This window comes from Hermetia illucens, chromosome 4 (assembly GCF_905115235.1).
Source record: "Hermetia illucens chromosome 4, iHerIll2.2.curated.20191125, whole genome shotgun sequence".
NCBI lineage: Eukaryota > Metazoa > Arthropoda > Insecta > Diptera > Stratiomyidae > Hermetia > Hermetia illucens.
Window position 1 is genome coordinate 92,635,515 of NC_051852.1, and position 6,200 is coordinate 92,641,714.

General features: G+C 37.5%; 1 long non-coding RNA gene across 1 annotated transcript; it reads left to right on the forward strand.

Annotated features, from left to right (window-relative positions):
- The first annotated feature begins 5,311 nt into the window (after positions 1-5,311).
- On the forward strand, positions 5,312-5,590 carry LOC119656224. Its single transcript, XR_005250018.1, has 2 exons — positions 5,312-5,439; positions 5,518-5,590. It is a non-coding gene; the product is annotated as an uncharacterized LOC119656224 (long non-coding RNA).
- Positions 5,591-6,200: the final 610 nt, after the last annotated feature.

The window sequence follows — 6,200 nt, forward strand, 5'->3', positions numbered from 1 at the left end:
CATGGATTCTTAACTTATTTTCAAAGAATGCGGATGAAGGTAATCAAAATCTGAAATTTTGTTCACTTTTTTTCTTAAATAATGCAAAAAAGTGCCCTTAAGAATATGACTTTGTCCCAAATGTTAGTTTATATTCTTAAAAATTTTATAAAGAATTATACCTTCAAATATCATAATGATCGGTTTATTACTTTTTGAGTTAGAACTCCCGCAAATCCGAAAATAGTTATTTTGAGAAAAACTCGTTAAAAAAAATATCTTTTGAATAAGAAGACATTTATCACTCGTAATTACAAACAAAATACAGTTACTTGTACTAACAAATGCACTCGTGACTGACGCCAAGTATTTATAAATACGCTGTTTTCATAGAGCTACAAGATTATGACGGACATAAAAAGACTAACCCTTGGGCGCTCGAGCCTGAGTCTCTACCCGATAAGTGCTCGGTTCCACACTCATGAAATCTAAAGACAAGTCGGGAAACTGGAAGCTGGACGCTTCAGGTACAAAAGGTTTTGTGTATTTCTTAGTACGTAGCACATAATATATGCACATATTATGTGAGAGTGTCCACTTTCGGGTGATATTGCTATTCATAGCCTTTAATTTGGAAAGAAGCAACAAATTTGACCTATTATAACTTTGTTAGTAATAGTGCAATTTCCATCAAACTTAGTGAGATCATGCTCTACATTACTGCAAAATTTCGTGGTGCTAGGATGAACTTAAGGGGGGTTTTGTAGCCATTTACTAAAAATCACAGTAATATTATTAACTTTATTTGAACAGATATCGGTATGCAAGATATTTCGGAGCTCAGGAACCATATAGTGGCAGCCTCCTAATTTTTTAGATTTTTCGGCTTGGTAGTTTCTGAGAATGGCCCCCTTAAAGAAATGATAACTCTCAACCCCCCGCACTCCCCACGTTTCCAACAAATGTCAAAGCTAATACCGGTTAGTACTAGCCGAGACCTTTAATTTGATACCCCACATGACCATATTTGATGAAAAAATGTACACCCCTCTTTTGCATGTAGCGGACAAAAATTGAAGTCAAGGCTGTACATGTGTTTCTTTATGAAACCTAAGATTTATGGACTTGGCATAGCAGATTAATTGTCAGTTATGGTTTTATGGCTAAAAATCGCATCCTACTTTTTAAATGCGTTTTTCTCGAAACTGAATGTTGAGAATCGGCTGCCAACATAGCCCAAAATCTATCCAACGAAATTCTTTGAAATTTTCAGGACTTATTCAGAACATATTTCTACGATCCGCAAACTAGGATAATTGCGATTCGTTCTGGAGTTTTTTTTTATTCATTGAAAAAACCGTGAAAAAACACCAAAATTCACAAAAAAAAAGTTTAACACGGCCCCAAAAATTTAGTTTTTAATATTTTTAAATAATCCTAGTTTGCGGACTGTAGTTAAGTCTGTACGTTAAAATGCCATTTACTTTTTAAGGTTTTGTGTGAAACAAAACTTTATTAGAATCGAGACAGTGTCTGTCTGTCCGTCTTTTTTTTTTTTTTTATGGATGGAGGTGGAAATCTTAGAAAGACACTGCCGCGCCAGGTTGCAGCAGCGTGTGGGATTCTCACCCACTAAAACCACCCCCACTTTCTCCTTTTTCCTTCCCCGCGGGACCGCCGCAAAGCATTACTTCGCGGGGTGGACTGCGCTTTACGCGACCACGCCTTCCGTTCTTCGCGTCCTCCTTGCGCGCTTCGCTCTTCCCAGTTCCTATTGTATTCGTTTGATGGCGGTGTTCACCGCACACCAGTTTCCCTCCGATTTCAACATTTCCCCGACGATGTTCTGCAGGCTTAGAGTGGTTATCAGAGAGTCTTCCAGACTCCTCCTTTCTGAGAGAAATCGTGGACAGTGGAACATAACATGCTCCGGGTCCTCAGGTGTGCAACCACATTCAGGACACAAGGGAGAATCATCCAGCCTAAATTGGTGCAGGTACTTCCTGTAACCGCCATGTCCTGACAGGAATTTCGTCAGATGGTAGTTAATCTCACCGTGTCCTCGCTGGATCCACTCTTCAATACGGGGAATCAAAGTGTGGGTCCAGCGACCCCTCTGCGAGTCATTCCACCGTTTCTGCCACTTCTCTAGCAACTCTCGCCTTGCCGCCTTTCGGCATTCTGCATCCTTTTCAAGAAGATTCATTTTCCTTGCCTCGTACAGGCAGCGTGTCTCACTTGCCAGAATGTCTATCGGGATCATTCCCGCAATAACACACGCTGCCTCGCCTGATATTGATCTGAAGGCGCTGCACACCCTTAGCGCCACTAAGCGGTAAGTCATATTCACTCTCCTACGATTACTCTCACACGCTAATGCTTCCTCCCAAACTGGTGCCGCGTATAATAGTGTGGAGCGAACCACTCCGGCTACAAGTAATCTGCGACTGTACCTTGGACCTCCAATGTTAGGCATCATCCGCGCTAATGATACGCTGGTATTTGCCGCTTTCTCACAGGCATAGTCCAGATGTCCCTTGAAATTGATTTTAGCGTCAATCATCACCCCTAGGTATTTGATGACCGGCTTCGAAGTGATGACGTGACCACCAACGCGAATATTAATCGTATTCCTCTTCCTACGATTGGTAATCAAGACCGCCTCCCTCTTTTGTTCCGGAAGGTCAAGCTGAACCCTCTCCAGCCACGCTTTTATGGCGCTAATGGTTTCGTTAGCATACATTTCAACGTCTTCAGGTTCTTTCGCGACGACAACCACAGCTAGATCATCTGCGAAACCGATTATCGTGGCCTCCTTTGGCACGGGAAGGACAAGGACCCCATTGTAGTCCGTCTGTCTGTCACACCCGATTTATTCGGAAACCGCTGGACCGATTATCACGAAAATTGGTGAGAGTATGTAATCTGGTGTTCTCTTTACATGCAGTAGGTGGCGCCATCTTTTGTTACGTTTAAGGGGGGCCCCCATACATGTGAATGGAGGGTTCAAATTTTTTTTTCATAGAATGGGGTATCAAATGAAAGGTCTCAATTAGTACTTTTCGAAACTGGTTTCATATTTGATATTGGCTGAAACATAGGGGAGTGAGGGCTCAAAAAATGACCCCCAAAAAGTGTAACAGGTCTCGTTCTCAGAACCTATCCAACCGAAAAATCTGAAAAAAATCACAATGGTGCATCTCTACGAAATCTGGGCCTCAAAATATATCCGGTTCCGATATCTGCACAAATAAAGTTAATAATAGTATATTTCCACATTTTAGAAATTTACCCAGCACCCCCCTTATGTTCATTGCAGAAGTACAAAATTTAGCATAAGTGTAACGAAGAATATGGTGCACAATTTGGTCAAGTTTGAAGAAAATCCAACTATTATTAACAAAGTTATAGGGGGTGAAGCTTTACAATTTTTTGTGAATTTCGTGCACTCTACAAGCTGCATGACGTCATCATCACATATCAATTCGTCAATACCACAACGAAGTAAGTTCGTATGAATTCGGTGGAAAAGGATTATTTTGTTTTAGTTTTTTAGTCATTTGTACATAAATATCAATTATTCCAACGAGACATGTTTGTATGCAGGTATATAGTATATGCGTGCTAATGACTTTGCGGGTATTGCCTAATTCAGATAGATATAAGAAGTAAATCGGAAATATGGGTACGATCAATTTATATACGTGCCTATATGTGTACAGTATTCGGTAATAGGCAGTTTGTTTGTTTAGGGTGAGCATAATATCTAGGGCTGTAATATGGACGTATGTCCTGTAGTTTGGAAAAATATGAAGGAGTATTTTGGATTTGTAGCTTTATACGGATAGAAAAATGTGCGTTGAAATTTCTTAGATAAGATGAACACAAAACCTTCATACCCGAAGCGCGAGCTTCCGGTATTCCGACTTGTTTTTTCTTTAAGATGATCACAGCGCTCTCTAGCGTGGCAGCGGAAAACACCTTTTTTGGAGATGGGTGTATAAATTGCCCTGTATTTCAATAACTAATTATGCGATCAGGGTGAAAAAATTACTATGCACGCTTAAGATATTAGTAAATCCTTGGCGAAAAATTCGTATTTGTATCTTTATCCAGTTCTTAAAAGCCGAAAAAAAACGGTCTTCACACGGGATGACCTCCTTAAATTAATTGCTACAAGGACTTTCCCTTTTTCGAAACGGATATAATCTGCATCTTCTTTGCCATCATTCTTATCAATTTCCTGTTAATTTACTATTATTATATAAAAAGATTGATGTGTAAGGAATCAAACAAATCTTTTTAATTATGTACATGTTTGTTACATAGACAAATAACGAATTCAAATCTAGTGTTTCCATTCACACCTTAGTGGAGTATTTGAAACTTACCTTCGTATTTGTTGAAAAAAGCAAAAGAGACTGAAAGATTGAAAATTGAATAACTTATAAAATGTGTTTCCAAGGATTCAAGCGACTGTCATGCAAATATAATACCAGTTCTCATTTGAGCCTAAAATCCTAGTCTACGTTTATAATCGCAATATTCACCATGGTGATTACATATTTTCTTTGTTCATAGTCAAAAAAGACGGCCAGATACTTTATATGAAAAATGTTAAATCCCTGCAAAAAGAACATTTTGAATGTAGGATCACCAGACCACAATCCAGATGTTCCACTAAAATCTGCACAAAATTCGTAATGATTGTGTAGTCAAAGAAGTAAATGTATTTATAAATTTCTCTTATTATGATTGAAATACGAAATAACCTAGAAGGGCGGTGGTGCATATTTTTAAATTGATATGAATGAATGAATACTAGAAAGTGTATGTTGACGGGAGTCTAAACGAACACATCAAATATAATTAAGATCTTCACACTTTTAATGTCATCTTGCCATCAGATACGCCGCAGACACAGAGCAATTGGCAAATCGCTTGTGCCCCGGGTCGGGATTCGAATCAAAGCCGAGACTCATAATCCAGATTCATCACTTGGCTGAAGTAGTTAAAAACCGTCAGTTCTTAACCCTTCTGATGACAATTTGCTAGTGCTCACAAACTGGCTTATATTGTGTATAAAACACGACATGGGTACGAATTATATTCAACGTAAATGCTGCGCATTAAAATTTCTCTACAGGTTATATTGAAGATTTTCAAACAAATGTAAAAGTATCTATTTTCATAAAATTCATAAAATTATGCCTACTTTTCTATCAGCAGATTATATATTTCATTGATATTTTACAATCTTTTATAACAACATGGGACATATTAGTGAACTGTACAGAACGTTCACATTTTATTTTCCGTGTACAAATGCGTCGGCACGAAAACGAATCTCTCAGTTTGTGTAGAAACCATGTTCGTCTACATCGACCACGTACGAGCAGATTAGATGAGTACATCTAGCATTAAGTGAGAGGAAAGATTGCTCACTCTGCAGAGAGATAAGTAAATTATAACGTGTGATTAAGAGCTTGTTACCATAAGATATTCAATACATTTTATGAATTTTGTTTTTCATTTTAGTTTTTTAGAAAGTGCACCGATAAAGACAAAATTTTAATTCAACTCAATAATGGAATGAGTGGAAAAGTGTTAGAAAGAAAATATGGTGTTACACATTTACTATTTGAGATATAAAGAAAAACAAGTAGATATATTTTCGTTCTTATATGTATGTACATGGGCAATTACATTATTGAACCCTGTTTTTCAACTACATTTCGAATTGTATCAGGGAAGAAAAGCCTTTCAGGAGTCAGAATATCCAGAAATGGAGCATAGTGTTAATTCCCTTCTAGAACGAGAAAGACATGCGTCTATGACAACTACAGTGGCCGCAATTTCTATATACGCACCCCATATATTGCTCGTTATATAGAAGCCTTGAGAAATATAAAGTTTATATGATAGTAAATGTACCTTTATTTTAGTTTAGAATAACAAAAAAAATTAACAATATCATCTTAATTTTTTTTAAATTTACAAAAATTAAATTTTTATTGCGCAATCTCTATATATGCACTTGCACTTTTAAGCTTATTGAAATAAGTAAACGCATATTGACTAGTTACTAATATTTTGCTTCGCCCCCATTCGACCTTATGACTTCCAAAATTCAATTTGGCGTTGAGGCTATTGAATTTTTAAAGTATTTTCTTCGATTTGGTCCCGGCATTCTAAATTTTTTTTCTTTAACTCAAGTAAGG